A 16,960-nucleotide genomic window follows, 5' to 3' on the forward strand; every position below is an offset into this window, starting at 1 on the left:
GGAAAACCAGTCCAGAAGGTCCAATTTGAGATTCCTTAATGTCCCGGAAGGACGGGAAGGGCCAGATATAAAGAAATGTATATTATCGCTAATAGAAGAACACTTCCCATGGAGTAAAACCCTAGACCTGGAAAACGATATTCAGCGGGTACATCGTGACCCTTTTGGGAAACCTAAAGAAAGAAAGAATCCAAGAAAGATTCTGGTGAACTTTAGGTCATACAATCTTAAAGAGAGGATTCTGAGCGAAGCTTTAAAAAGTGGGGCATATACCAGAGATGACTGGTCTTTGAGGATTAGATCCGACATTGCGAAAGTGACTCAAGATAGGCAATGGGAGCTAGGTCAAAAAATGCCCGAACTAAAATCTCTCGGGGCAACAGTACAAATGAAGTTCCCAGCCTCACTCAGGATTATGTGGAGGAATAAGATGTACAACATCAAAGATCCTCTAGAAGTCGACTCTCTTTTAGTGCAGATGCGTGATCAAATTCAAATACAATCCCATTCCTAGTTTGAAAACACCTATACACACTTTAAACACTCAAAAATTAAGCAGTAGAATTTTGTAACAGTTATAGCAGCAGCAACCTCAAAATAGCTCTTTTTATGAATCAGGCACGGGGTTCAAAGTGGGCTATAATTAAGGCCCAAGGGAAAAGGAGGCTTTCCCAGGGAGGGAGTGTGTCTCCCCGTGCCATCTTCTTTCTTTTTTTTCTGTTTATTTTATATAAACACAATCACAATTCGTCTTTTGTACACTTAAGAAGGGAGGAGGGGGGGGGAACACACGGGGGATGGGAGCAAAGTAGGGAAAAATATAAAAAAAAGTCCTCATCTTAAAAGAAAGGAGACAATCAGGACCCAGTGGGTTAATAATGAAATTCAACTACTTAACAGATAGAGTTGAGAAGGAACCTAAAGAATAGAAAAATAACTTCCCTGGAATGTTAATGGGTTTAGAACTAAGAGCAGGAGACGGAAAATCTTTGAATATCTAAAATCTATTGATAGCGAAATTTTAATCTTACAAGAGACACACTTACTTAAAAAAGAATGGGAGAAGATAATTAAAACTCTCCACTGGGTCGATGATTATGTATGTACTGACCAACAGTGCGTTATAAAAGGGGTTGTTATCCTCATAAAAAAATCTTTGAAAGCAAGAATCTTAACATCTGAGACAGACTCTAAGGGGAGATGGGCTCTAGCTAAGATTAGTATACTTAATAACACTTTTATTGTAGCTGGGTACTACGGACCCAACACAGACGATCCTACCCCTCTACAATCCTTATACTCCCAATTGATCTCGGTAAATTTTCCTGTGATTTTGGGCGGAGACTTCAATATCATTCTAGATCCCAAAGTAGATCGAAACCCTAGAGGAAAACAGGATAGCCTGCCAAAAATGAGAGAATTGTTGGGAGTATATAAAAGAGACTTAAGCCTTACTGACGTATGGAAAGAGAAGGGCATCAAACAGGATAGGTACACCTTTAATAATAAAAAGCTTGGTATACAATCGAGAATCGATTACTTCTTAATAGATCAGGGGCTAGTAGGAAAAATTGATAATGTGATTCACCTTCCCGCTCACCTCTCAGACCATTCGGCTGTCCAAGTAACACTAAAAATAACTAGCGACATAACGATTCCGAGATGGACACTGGATCGCTCAGTTCTCCTAGACCCTGTATTAATTGAACAACTTAAACAGGAGTCTGATCTATATTTCCAGGCCAATAATGGGAGTGCCTCACCCCAAACGGTCTGGGAGGCATATAAGGCAGTAATAAGGGGCAAGATCTGTGGCCTAACTATATATAAATCAAAGGAGGCAAAAAAAGAGATTCAGAGAATAGAAGAGAATATAAAAACATTGGATCGACAGATCTTGATAGATACATCATCCCCGAGATGCCAAGACATAATTAAGGAAAGGCTTAAACTGAAGGAAAATTTATCGACATTACTAGAAGGTAAAATCAAGGAAAGATGGGAAAGTAGTAAACTTGCCCACTATGAATATGGAGAGTGTTGTCGAAAAATGCTTGCGTGGTAGCTTAAAACAGATCAAGCTAGAAATAAAATAAATAGTATAAATCCAACAGACAGTTCTCAAAATGGGTCAGAAGAAAAAGTAATAAAGGAAGAATTTTCAGCCTTCTTTTCCAACCTTTATACGGAGGACTGTAATCCTAAAATTGAGGAAATAACCAAATTTCTAGACGCACAGAACATCCCAGTTCTAACCCCTGAAGAAAAAGAAATTTTAAATAGCGAAATAAAAATAGAGGAGGTAGACCAAGCTATAAAAAAACTAAAAAGAGGTAAAGCAGCAGGTCCTGATGCCCTTCCTAATGAATTCTACATAAGGCTAAAAGACATTCTGGCTCCCCAATTAACAGCGCTATTTAATAAGATTTTTATAAACAACGATAGAATCCCTGAGTCATGGAATGATGCAACCATCTCTGTCATTTTGAAAATAGGTAAAAACCCGAAAAGATGTGAATCTTATCGCCCAATATCCATCCTAAATTGTGATTATAAGATCTTCACCCAAATTTTGGCAAAAAGACTAGGGAAAATCGCGGGGTCATTAATAAACTCTAATCAGAAGGGCTTCGTGGCAGGAAGGCACCTTCAAGACCTCACACACGAGTTGATTGGGGCAATTGACATCGCAATCGTAGAGAAAATTCCATTATCAATAATCCCGATTGACGCTGCCAAAGCGTTTGATAGAGTTAATTGGTGCTACTTAAGTGAGGTATTAAAGAAGTTTAAGTTGGGGGATAACATCGTAAAAGTTGTAAAAAACATCTACAACTCTCCCAGAGCTAAAATCCTAATTAATGGCAACCTAACAAATAATATCCTAATAGGTAGAGGAACACGCCAAGGGTGTCCCCTCTCCCTTTGCTTTTTAACTTCTATATTGAGCCGATCGCCGAATGCCTTAGGAATCTCCCTTCAATCTCCCCATTTTGTTATCAAGGGTGGCATAAGAAAGTAGCTCTTTATGCAGACGATCTCATGATTTTTACTTCAGATCTAGAAGAGGCTCTTAAAACAACAGAAGAGACCTTAACAACTTTTAGGAGGATATCTGGTTACCAGATAAATCAAACTAAAACCGAAATTATAAGCTGGAATGAAAATTTTGTCCCAAATAAATTTCCATAGGGTAGAGCTCGAAGTAAAAAAGCTCTTGAAAGTATGGAGGGGTTTGCCTTTAACATTCTTGGGCAAATCTAACATCATAAAAATGGCAATTTTGCCAAAATTTACCTTTATGTTTAACGCTATCCCGCTCGAGTTTAATAGAGAAAAGATAAAAAAGATGCAGGGAGATTTATCCAGTTTTATATGGTCTTCAAAAAAAACGAGAATTGCTTGTCACAAACTAAGGAGAAATAAAGAGCAGGGAGGTATAGCTAGTCCAGACCTCCTATAATACTGCAGAGCCTTCCAATTTAAAAGTAGTAGAGTGTTGTTGGGCCCTTACGAAAACTATCCACTATTCCTACAAAATCTAACGAATAACACCAGCCACTTTTTGTATAAATTCGGCCACCCGAAGTTCTTCAAAAAAATTAAATTGAAGGTCCTGAAATCAACCGCTAGATTGTGGTATTGTGTTAGATCTACAGTAGATAGCCCCTTCTATAGCGATAAGGCCCCGATTTTGGATTACCAGACGACACCAGACTGCCTTAAGGACAGTTTAGCGATCCCTCTAATATCCGCCGGAATAACAGAATGGGGACAGCTCCTGTTTCAAAATAAACTTCTTGAATGGGAAATATTATCTCAATGTACAAACTCCACTCTCTCGAAATTCAAATATTACCAACTATTGAATTGGAGTAAGACCCTCAAAGAAACTAGGAAAGGTAATATCTCCCTGGAAATAGAGATGCAGACTGAGGAAAATTGAATTTTGCCTTGTCATGTGTCCCTACGTGTTCCCCATTATATGTAATATGTGCATGATTAATATGCATATGTTCCCTTGCCCGAATAAAGATGCAATTACAGTTGTGTCCAACGTTAGTATGCCAGTCATCCAGTCCTCGTGAAAGCAACGAGTATTAGGCCTATGTTGCCAACGTTTTACATTGTGCACGTTAATTCATCGAATTGTCCCCGTTTTCTAGGCCTCATAAGGGCCCGGCCACCAGATTCAAGCTCCAGTCTCCTGAACCCACTCCGAGGAGCGATGCAGCCCCTCCCGCATCCCTGACCCTTCGCTTACTCTCTGCCAAGCAGCGCGGTGCCCGGCCTGGCCTGCCTGCCTGTCTGCCAAGAATATGTTATGCCTCTAGTTATCAGTTCAGCTCCCCGGCTTCACATTCCTAAGCTAACGAACCGCATAAACATCTTCAGCTATAGTCTAGTCTTCCTGTCTCCATGCAAGAGAATTACTGAATTAATATCCATAGAAGATTCATAGCACACGCAATACAAGTAGAATATATGCATGCACCAGCCTTAGTGTCAAGTAGCCTTTGCCCTGATAACTTTTAGATTCTATCAACATGTACTCCAAACACCAGATACCAGATATGCTATAGGCACATGTCGTCCTGACATCCCAGACTTTAGTCTCCTCTTCCAGTGCAGAAGTCAGAGCCCCCAGCTCTCCCTAGTTACACGTCATGGTCCGTTTGCGCGCACCAGTAGGTTAAAGGTTCCAGCTGCCCAGGTAGCCCCCTCCATGTATCCACCCATTTATGACACTTCTGTGACGTTTTCATCACATGTCTACGTGCACGCCCTGTGCACGCCTTCTTTGTACGCCCATGTGTTCTTATCTTACGTTTGTCACTTGTTACGCCTACTGTATTCAATGCAATTGTAATGTTTTCCTATATATACTATGTACTGTTGATGAGACGTTGCAGCTGCCATTCCATTCTGTTACAGGCTGTTCCGGTCCTGTCCCTTCCCTTGTGTCAAATTAAAGCCTGTTCAACTCAGATACCCCGGATCCTGCCTCTTATTTATTGAGCTATGTGTTTTAGTTAATGTATAGAAAAATAGTACCGGTAATTAATTATTTATTTACCACATAAAAGGCGCCCGAACAGGAACGAGCCCCTTCCCCACGCGCCGGCGATGTAACGCAGGCCCCCTGACCCTTCAACAGCCGTGACGGAACTCTACCGTGCACGTGCAGATATTTCTGCTTCATCAAGTCTCCCTCAGGCCCAAGGAGGAGACGGAGACTGCGATCCGGCATCCAGACGAGGCGGTGAGGAATGCGGTTCGTCCCGACCAGAGCCCAAGCCGAGAGAGCAAGGTCCGAGGTATCCGGAGGCCCACCTGTTTCCGAAGCCCGAAGTTCGAAGCGCATGCGTAGTAACCAGACGTCGTAGCAGCCCAGTCCAGTCCGAGGCCTTCAGTTCTGCTTCCCGGTGAGTACCGTTGCTGGGGGAGTATCTAGACGGGGTCATTAGTTTGTCTCCGGTCCGATGGGTTTGGGTACGCAGATCCAGTCCGACGTGTCCATCTAGGTGGATACGGTATGACGTGTCTCTTTATGAGACCGGTATGTTCTGTACTGTTTTAGCAGTGCATCCAGTAATTCTAGTAAGTCCGTTCTCGAGAAATTCAAGTATTGTGGTTTTCAATGTATCAATGTATCAGGTAGTATTCTGTTCGAACTGTTATTAATGTGTTCTTGATGTCGTGGTATGAATGATTGTTTTGCTATTCATTATTGTGTTCATTGTATATTGTGTTCAAATATGCCGCTGTTTTCTAAGTTACGTCAGATAAAAACCAGAAAAGGGTTACTCGAAGAATCAGTTCCTGTCCCTCCCAGGGACAGTCCTGGACATTTTATGTATCACAAGCATGGCTTAGATGCCATACTGTATCTAGACTTATGGGTGGATTACACCAAACATCTTGAAGAGAAATATAGATGGCCTGTATCAGGTACATAGGATGCCGGGTGCATCATGCGAGTAGAAGAAGCATTATGGAAAAAGAAAGCCAGACAGTCCCAGAAAGATGCCATAGAGTTATGGCGTAAAGAATCTCATAAAAGAACCGAGAAAGAATTCAGAAAAGCAGAATTAAGTAGAGAATCCTCTGAAAAAGCCCAAGAAAGGGAATTAATCGAAGAAGGTGAACGAGTTGGAGCAGAACAGTCAGACAGGCAGAGAAATGCCCTTAATAAAGGTATGTATCCTCTTCTCGCCGAGGGTTTACCGAAGGCGACCCCGGAAGAACTCCATAATTTGCCGCCACCCTTGGTCCCGACTAAGCTGCGTCATAAACCGACTCCAGCCGAAATTTTTCTTTCTTCCTATTTATACGACACTGTTCCCGAATATGCTAACACTAATCCTATCCCGCCAGTCCAAGCTCAAGTTCAGCCCCCTGTTAATGTAATTACTGTACCCCCAGTCGTTGGTCCTGTCCATGCGCCTGTCCCCCAGGATCAACCTACATTACGTATCCCTACTGTGCCAGTCATGTTACCAGCAGCCGCACACCCAGTATTAATTGACAATTCCAGTTCAGTAGGGGCAGGGGGAGGTGCTCCTACCACCCCGCCTCAAACAAAGCGCCTGACGCTGAGAGATGCAGCATTACAGCGTACGCCAAAAGTGGCTACGTATGAAGCCCTCAGACAGTTCCTTACTGATTGTAGATATGATCCAGTGCCAGGCGAAGATCATATGATATTATATTCCGTACGTTTACGACGAGTTGCAAACTTCTTGATCACCATATCAGATATGAAAGAACATTTAGACAGAATATATCATTTTATCCGAACAGGGGAGAACCCAGGAAGTATTCACGAGGCTATGGCACACAGAAAAGTCGAGATTCAAGGCATGATTTTGCAATTTCTGATAAATTGTTTAATAAGAGAACAGGATCGTCCTGATAAAAGTCCAGAAGAAATGAAAGTCCTGACGAAATGGAGTGACAATATAGCAGACGGAAAACACAAGACACAAAATAGTATAGAAACCCTGTACAGAAAGATCCGGAAAGAAATTATAAGTATACACGAGAAAGAGAAAGCAAGAATAGTAGCAGACAAAGAGAATGATTCTTCAAACGAAGATGTAGACAACGAGAATCCCAGCAGAATAGCGTATGTAGGTAGAACGAGACTTTCCGATAGACACACACGCCTAGATTACAAGAAAGCTTTTCCTTCTCCCGTACCAGAACAATGTTCTCTTGAACAAGTATTCCAGGCTACAGATAAAATTCTGAAATTACGAATAGGTTATGGTGAGCTTAGTACCATGCATGAACAAGAACTAGCCCGATCAGCAGTCCGATGGGTTAGTGACTCTGCCACGTTTTCAGATGAAATAGTGGCTCAAATGTTTCTGAAATTGCCCCCAGCCGAGCAGCGACTGGTGGGTATGTACATGATCCAGCACCTCATCACACTGTACGAGAGTCAGCATTCTGATCCAGGTCCATTATATAATGTATTAAACGAGTTACTCCTAAACAGATGGAAAGGTCTAGGTACCGATTTAATCAACGTCATTTTAGAACAGCGCCACAAATACAGAACGTTCCTGACTTCGCATTTTGTTCCAGTTTCACCCCCATTCTACATAGACAGACAGAATCCGTTACGAGAAGTGCATCCAGTTAAGGGAGAGGGGGGTAATCTCGAACGAGTATTTGTTTACACCCCTATAACGAAAATAGAACTACTAGAAATGAAAAAGTTAATACCCTGTCACGATAAAGATCCAGCAGGGTTCCACCGAGAATTAAAAGACATGCTCCGTATGGGAGAATACACGTATCCTGATATCATCAAAATGTTAAAGGTCCTGTTGCCTGCGGGCATATATGAAAAACTGAAAGAAAAAGAATGGGAGGTGGGAGAGAAAAAGATTGACTGGACCGCGTTAGAGACCGAAGATAATGCACGAGTCCCAGGTACTGGTCTTGGGGATAAAGCCAAAGAATTGCCCGAACTGTTAATACAGGTCTTGCCAAGATTACTAGCCACGAAAAAGGAAGACTGGGATGCCATCTCAGCCTGTAAACAGAAACAAGACGAAGACACTAGTGACTTTTATTCCAGATTTGAGAAATGTTTCATTATTAATAGCGGTCTGAAAACAGGTAGTGAATCGTATCCACATCTTTTTGTTACCAAACTAGTTGAGAATTCTTTACCGCAAATTAAAAATAGAGTACTGAAAGTCGAAAGTACCTGGCAAGCTAATACCCCATCTCAAATGCTCCAGATGTTGCAATATCACCAGAACAGAATCAGGGAAGAGCAGGAACACGAAAGGAGACGTATGAAAGACACGAAAATGAAAGTACTAGTGGCACAGTCTGTTCCACAAGACAGTCAGAAGAGGGGTACGAATCAGACTAGTCATTCTGCAGCTCCTGTTAAAGGGACCTGCAATTATTGTAAACAGCCAGGTCATTATATAAACGAATGTGCATTTCTGAAACACAACATAGCTACTGGTAAGACGAAAGAGAGACCGCGTCCTCCTAGACAAGAACAGGTTCCGCAGAATTCCCAGCCACCGCAGAACGCACAACAGACAGTTACAGTACCGCAGCCTATAGCTGCCACACAGCATGTTACACAACAGATGTACCAGTACGCACAGTCAGATTATCCAGAATATCAGCAGTATTCATGAAACAGCCTAGAGAGGGAGGTTGGCTTGCCTCTCATCGAGATTCCTGTAGATCAAGAGGGTCCCTATGTACACAGGGAAAGACAGAAAGTTTCTGATTGATACAGGGGCAAGTAGGACTACCATCAGTCATGACGAGGTTCCAGGGGCTCCTCTCTCAGGCTCAAGAAACGTTTCCCTGGGATTTTCAGGAAAGCCTATTGTTAATGAAATATCGAAACCAGTTTCCCTAGAAGTTGGTCCATTGTCCCGAACTACAGATTTGTTACTTACGAAATCCTGTCCCGAAAATGTACTAGGTATCAAAACATTGAAAGAATTAGGAGCGGTAATATGCTGCTCTCCAGAAGGAGTGAGATTGTTTTTACGTGATTTTAAAGGTCATTATGTATTACGTGATTTTGATCCAAGATTATTGAATGTACCACAGCATTTATGGGCGCAAGGTCCAACTGATGTAGGTTGTATGCACATTACACCCTATCGTGTTACTCTGAAACAAGGTGTTGTATTACCACGAATCAGACAGTACAAATTGCCACCCGAGGCTGTAGCAGCCTTATCGAAAATTATTGACGAGCTCATTGCTCAAGGAGTGGTTGTAGAAACTGACTCCAATGTATGTAATTCTCCTATCATTCCGATTCTTAAATGTACTGATCCAAATGCACCTCCAGTATATCGATTAGTGATTGACCTTCGAGAACTTAATAAATGTATCATTCCCCAGTACCCAGTGGTCCCAGATATCTCTTCCCTATTGACTGCCATTGATTCTGAAGCTACGTTCTTTACTGTTATTGATCTCAAGAACGCATTCTTTAGTGTCCCCATTCATCCAGACAGCCAGTTCCTTTTCGGATTCTGTTTAAATGGAAGAAGCTATAAATTCACACGAGCTCCTCAAGGTTTCACAGAAAGTCCTAGCATTTACAGTCAAGCACTTAAAAGACAACTAGACAGTATTCACATGCCAACTGACACTGCCCTGCTCCAGTATGTCGATGATCTATTGATCACAGCCCGTTCTGAACGTGACTGCGAACGTGCGTCACTTACGGTCCTGTATTTCCTGGCCGAGATGGGGCACAAGGTGTCCCCTTCGAAACTACAATTTTGTGTCCAGCAAGTGGTGTACCTTGGACACTTACTGTCCAAGAGGGGTAGACAGTTGACACCTGACCATATCCAGTTAATAGCACATCTTCCACAGCCCAAGACACAAAAGGAGGTACGAGCTTTTATCGGCCTCACTTCTTACTGCAGACAATGGATTCCTCAGTATGCATATCTAGCCAAGCCACTGATACAGTTAACGACACAGGAGGCAGCGACATCGACTGTCCTCCCTTGGACCCAGGAACATACACTTGTTTTCAATGAATTAAAGAAAGCTTTATGTAATGCACCTGTGTTAGCGACACCGAATTACAGTAAGCCTTTTACACTTTTTGTCACTGAACGTGATGGTACAGCATTATCTGTCCTCACACAAGATCAAGCAGGACAACACAAGCCTTGTGCTTATTTTTCTAGCACATTAGATCCAGTAGCCCAGGCTTTGCCTGCGTGCCTCAAGTCAGTTGCAGCCACAGCTCTAGCTATCAGACAAAGTGATTCCATAGTGTTAGGACACTCCCTGACAGTACAAGTTCCACACTCCGTGGAAGTTCTTTTAAACCGAACACAGACTCAGCACTTGACAATTGCACGATTAACAGGTTATGAACTGACACTGTTTCAGCCACACATAGAAATCAGACGCTGCAACGTTTTAAATCCGGCTACACTGTTACCCTCGACTGTTCCAAACCCTGCCACACATGACTGTGTGGAAGTTATTGACATCATGACAAAGCCAAGACAAGACTTGACAGACATTGCATTACCTGATCCCGACCTGACACTTTACGTGGATGGTTCATGTATGAGAACAAGTACAGGAGAACTAGTAGCCGCGTATGCAGTGACTACTGAAACTGAAGTTATAGAAACTCATCGTATTGACACCCTGTCTGCTCAAGCAGCAGAGCTCGTCGCTCTGACCCAAGCCTGCATACGAGCCAAGAACCTGAAAGTAAACATATACACAGATTCACGTTATGCATTCGGAGTCGTACACGACTTTGGAGTACTCTGGCAAGAAAGAGGTTTCATGACCTCTCATGGAGCCAAGATTCAGCATGGCCCCCTCATTCAAGCTCTGTTAGAAGCAATACATTTACCGAAAGCCATTGCTGTTATGAAGTGCAAAGCACATACGAAAGCCACTGACACCATTTCTCAAGGTAACGATCTAGCAGATCGAACAGCCAAGCTTACAGCTCAGACTCCAGACATTCCAGTTAACACGAAAAAGACAGATATTCTAGATCAGACTACTTGTATGACAGTTAAGGACCCTACACGAGATGTACTAGACATACAGTCACATGCTACTCCCGACGAAATCAAGAAATGGTCTGAACAAGGAGGGGTCCAGACAGATGAGGGATGGTTGACGAAGGGAAAAGCCACATGGTTTCTCCCCGACTCTATGGTTCAAGTCATTATTAATACCTCACATAGTCCAGCACACTTAGGAGAAAAAGCCATGTTAGACAGCATCCAGAATATTTGGTTTAACAAGCATTTACGAGCAGCAGCCAAACAGAAAGTACGTACCTGTATGATATGTTGTCAGTTCAATCCAGGTAAAGGTATCCCGGTGGAACAAGGTGGATTCCATCCTCCTGACCACCCTTTTGAAGTCCTCCAGATGGATTATATTCAGATGGATCGATGCCGAGGTTTCAAGTATGTCCTCGTAGTTGTATGCGCTTTGTCCAGATGGACAGAAGCATATCCAGTCCCAGATTACACTGCCGCGACCACTGCCAGGCAGTTGGTTCGTGAATATTTTCCCCGCTATGGTTTACCTAGGGTCGTGTATTCAGATAACGGCCAGCCATTCTCATCCGAACTCATGAAACAAGTATCTCTTCTGTTAGGGTACCAGTGGAAGTTCCACTGTGTACGACACCCCGAGGCAGCTGGCCTCGTCGAGAGACATAATCAGACCCTGAAAATCCGCATTGCCAAAGTATGCGCAGAGAAAGGCGTAGATTGGATGGTAGCCCTTTTTTACATGAGAATGGTCGCTCACTCCCGTTCAGGTCTGTCACCTTACGAGGTAGTTTTCGGTCGTCCCCCAAACATGTGGGGTACACCTAGGCCACGTAAAATAACTGATGTTGACAGTAATATGCTGACAGATTACCTGGCTTCCTTGATGTCTGCACTACTCTCTTGTCGTTCACAGGTTGCTGCTGCCTTTCCAGACAACACCCAGGTGAAACCGCACAAGGTCGTTCCTGGGGATCTTGTTTTGATCCGGAATTTCGATCGTTCAAGTCCGCTGGAGCCCCGCTGGAAAGAACCGAAGCTTGTTTTGATGACCACAAGGACAGCGATCAAAGTGGAGGGCCGCAAAGGCTGGATTCATTCCAGTCACGTTAAACGATTTCATGGACTCCGTCCAAAGACTTTTTTCAAAGACTGCCCCGTTCTCAAGGACTGCCCAGATACTGACTCTAAACTTCCCCTGATAGAGAAAACTCCACAGCAGGAGTATAAAGAAAAATTAAGGTCTAGTAAGTCAGCCAGTTTAATTGTTTAAGTCCCTTTCGGGTGAAACGGTTAGACAGGTTCCTGACATGTATAAGATAGACCCCCATAGTGAGAGAGTTAGTCGAAACTCTAAGAGAATACGTTATTGTAAAAATCTTCGAAGTCGATGCGTTGTTACTCTATTAATTATGTTATTTCTGAGTCTTACGATTACAGGCATAAGTTATGTTTTACATGTATATTTTCCTCCTATTGATTCACATGTACATTTGTCTTCTAATAATACAGTAGAGCACACATTTAGTGAACTGCCTCCTCACGAGTTATCCTATCGTCTTGCTATGCGCAACAATACTTTTATCCGAATGTTACACTATTCACAACTGACCAGCAATGCCACTAATTGTTGGGTGTGTGGTCGACTCCCCCCTTTCCAGACACCGAAGGGAGTTCTGCCACTCTTTCCCTATCCGTTTTCACACAATGGTTCGTGTGGAGCATGGTCCACGTTAACGTCATCCTCAAACGATATGTCCCTTTTGAATAGAACATGTTTCCCAGACAAGGAAGGACTTTCCCATAGAACAGGGTTAGATCTAGAAAATGAAGTATATGATCTAGGTAATTATTCCTCGAATTTCATGGTTTTGAATGTTCAGTCCGAGACTACTCCAGATTTGCCTGCTATTACAGTTCTACCAGTGAAAGGCGAATTATGTGTCAGAAAGAATGGTTCAGTATATCTAGGACATAGTGATTGTACCACTGTGGTCGAGTATAGTGACAGTGGGAAATCTAATTTCAAAGCTTCACCTCATTGATATTTTGTATGTGGTCAGACCGCATATGTACGTCTGCCACAAGATTGGGATGGAACATGTTATATTGCCTTCCTACTGCCACCAGTTTTTCTAGCCCCATCCGATTATCACAGAAATACACATCTAGTACACGTTAGACATAGAAGTGAGACTGAGTCCCCAATTGTCGATCAAACTGAAACTGCCTTAGAACAGTATCAAGACTTCAATAAAGGTTTCTTTTTCTTCATAGGTCCTGTCCAGAATAGTAAGTTAATACGTAGGTTAACCAGAACCCTTGAAGCAGTAGTGAATGAGACTACTTCCGCTCTAGGTAACTTAACCGAAGAACAATCTGCTATGAGATTTGTTGTCCTTCAAAATCGCCTCGTCCTTGACGTCATACTGGCCGATAGGGGCGGAGCTTGTAGAGTCATCGGATCTAGTTGCTGCATTTTCATTCCTAATAACGCACCGTCTGTTTATTCAGCTATAACCAGACTTCACAAAATAGCCCATCAGTTACACCAGAATCCAGGCACCTGGACATGGTCCAGTTGGCTCTGGAATATAATATCTGCCTGGGGATGGAAAGTATTGTCATTCCTAGGAATAGTAGTAATGATCATATTCAGTTGTTGCTTATGTTTACAATGTGGCCCTGCGATTTGCGGCTTGTGCGCTACCTCTTGTATTCCTAGTCCTAAGTCCCATTCCAAGAAGAGTCGAGACGAGCAAATGATGCTCTGTGAACAGATAGATGGTATCATGAATATTGATGTTTCCTGATGGAAACGTAGGGCACAAGGAGGGAATGAGGAAAATTGAATTTTGCCTTGTCATGTGTCCTTACGTGTTCCCCATTATATGTAATATGTGCATGATTAATATGCATATGTTCCCTTGCCCGAATAAAGATGCAATTACAGTTGTGTCCAACGTTAGTATGCCAGTCATCCAGTCCTCGTGAAAGCAACGAGTATTAGGCCTATGTTGCCAACGTTTTACATTGTGCACGTTAATTCATCGAATTGTCCCCGTTTTCTAGGCCTCATAAGGGCCCGGCCACCAGATTCAAGCTCCAGTCTCCTGAACCCACTCCGAGGAGCGATGCAGCCCCTCCCGCATCCCTGACCCTTCGCTTACTCTCTGCCAAGCAGCGCGGTGCCCGGCCTGGCCTGCCTGCCTGTCTGCCAAGAATATGTTATGCCTCTAGTTATCAGTTCAGCTCCCCGGCTTCACATTCCTAAGCTAACGAACCGCATAAACATCTTCAGCTATAGTCTAGTCTTCCTGTCTCCATGCAAGAGAATTACTGAATTAATATCCATAGAAGATTCATAGCACACGCAATACAAGTAGAATATATGCATGCACCAGCCTTAGTGTCAAGTAGCCTTTGCCCTGATAACTTTTAGATTCTATCAACATGTACTCCAAACACCAGATACCAGATATGCTATAGGCACATGTCGTCCTGACATCCCAGACTTTAGTCTCCTCTTCCAGTGCAGAAGTCAGAGCCCCCAGCTCTCCCTAGTTACACGTCATGGTCCGTTTGCGCGCACCAGTAGGTTAAAGGTTCCAGCTGCCCAGGTAGCCCCCTCCATGTATCCACCCATTTATGACACTTCTGTGACGTTTTCATCACATGTCTACGTGCACGCCCTGTGCACGCCTTCTTTGTACGCCCATGTGTTCTTATCTTACGTTTGTCACTTGTTACGCCTACTGTATTCAATGCAATTGTAATGTTTTCCTATATATACTATGTACTGTTGATGAGACTTTGCAGCTGCCATTCCATTCTGTTACAGGCTGTTCCGGTCCTGTCCCTTCCCTTGTGTCAAATTAAAGCCTGTTCAACTCAGATACCCCGGATCCTGCCTCTTATTTATTGAGCTATCTGTTTTAGTTAATGTATAGAAAAATAGTACCGGTAATTAATTAATTATTTACCACAAGACGAGAAATCCATTTTTGAAAGAAACATCCTTTTGGTACTGGGCCCTAATTTCGGCTGGGGAGGATGATTTCCGAATTCCAGAGAGGGTCTGGGGAAAAGACCTGCCGACGCTGGATACAAGCAACTTATGGCAAGTATCTATGAACAAATGCTGGTCGATTGTAACGTCTGCTGCTCTCAAAAGAAAACATTTGCTCACTATACACAGAGCCTACTGGACTCCGAAAAGGCTATCCAAAATGAACGGAGCCACAGTGAAGAGCTGCCCAAAATGTGCCTTACAGATGGCTGACGACCTACATATGTTTTGGCGATGTCCCAGTCTTGATAATTTCTGGAAAGATGTGGGTAATACCTTAGAAGGGGTATTGGGAAGACAACTTTCTGTAAGTATGAACTTAGTTATTTTTGGGGTCACCAATATAAATGTAGTAAGCCCCTTGTCTAAAGCTCAAGAGAACTTAATTTTCATTCTGATTCTTTTGGCAAGGAGGGAGATTTGTGTAAAATGGATAAACCCAGTTCCTCCGACCCATAATAAATGGCTGGCGTCAATTTTGAAAGTGTATAACCTTGATAAAAATAAGAAGTTTAGCTCTAAAAAATATAAATTCTGGGACATTTGGGAAGAGTTTCATAAGGGGTGATTTAAAATTGTGATGTGTACATATAAGGTATACTATATTGTGGAAGTAATATATTTGGATTCCTCATTATACTCCACTGTAATGTCCAATGATTACGCTACCGCAACAACATTAAGGAAGGCTTGTAAGAGAAGCCATAATGGCTAGCTCATCCCAAATCCGAAACAAGAATCCTTCCCCTTACAAATATATGGATGTAAGGGGTTCCCTCTCTCAGAGTTGCCCGAAGTTGAGAAGGGTCCCTGAAATCTTCCTTACTTTAAACTGTTGCATAATGAGGACAAAAAAAAAAAAAAAACATGTCCCTGCGAGAAAAAGTACATCGGGATGACCTGTAGGAAGGTCAAATTACGAATTGGAGAACATAAGAGTAACATCCGTCTCCAAAAGAATACGACCAAGCTCTGTTCACATTTTATAGAGTTGGGCCACACCATCGAGGATTTAAAATGGACAGTCATCAAGAAATTATCTGAGGGGACCCCCAACGCAGAAAAAATTCTCTACGAGAAAAAACAACGTTGGGTTGACCACTTGAAGACTAATAAATATGGTCTGAACGATGACATTTCATGGCATCACTTTGCACGTTAAGTTAATCCCTTTTGATTGAACTATGCCACATTGCCTGTACCTTTACATCAAAGCCAGTGATCTTGGGATTCCAAATGTGATTTAAATGGACACAGAATGAAACATCTGCCTGAATTAACCAAGCTCAACAGATATTAGTGGGATACCAGAAACTATGCCCTTTGTCCAGGTTGATGAACTCAATAACTTAGCCATTGATTATTTTGAGCCCAACGGTGATCTGAATGACTTAGAATGAAATACCGGCCGTAATTAACTAAGCTTAGGAGACACTAGCAAGTTTTCCTGATTCAAATACAACCAGAATGAACTAACTGAATCTATCAGTGAATAACGAGTTACCAAAACATTAGTCCTTTGTCTATTTCTATCACTGAATTCATACTGAACTTCCACTCAAAGAACTAGTTCTCCACAATGTTCATTTATAAAAATGAGATGTTTGCCATTCGACTGCAAGTACACTATGTGGGAAGCGCTATATGATTCCATTTTGTGACCATATTATTTATTCAATTTTTCTAAAAGTCTTTTTTACACACAGATAAATACGCATTACCTGTGTTTAGGAAATATAATTTGACCAAATCTATAAAGTCATAAAGCACACTGTTGTAACAGTCAGCAACCGCTTGAGAGGTTCTGAGCTCCGGTGAGTCCTCTTTTGATGAC

The sequence above is a fragment of the Lissotriton helveticus genome, chromosome 9 (assembly GCF_964261635.1).
Source record: "Lissotriton helveticus chromosome 9, aLisHel1.1, whole genome shotgun sequence".
In the NCBI taxonomy this organism is placed as follows: Eukaryota; Metazoa; Chordata; class Amphibia; order Caudata; family Salamandridae; genus Lissotriton; species Lissotriton helveticus.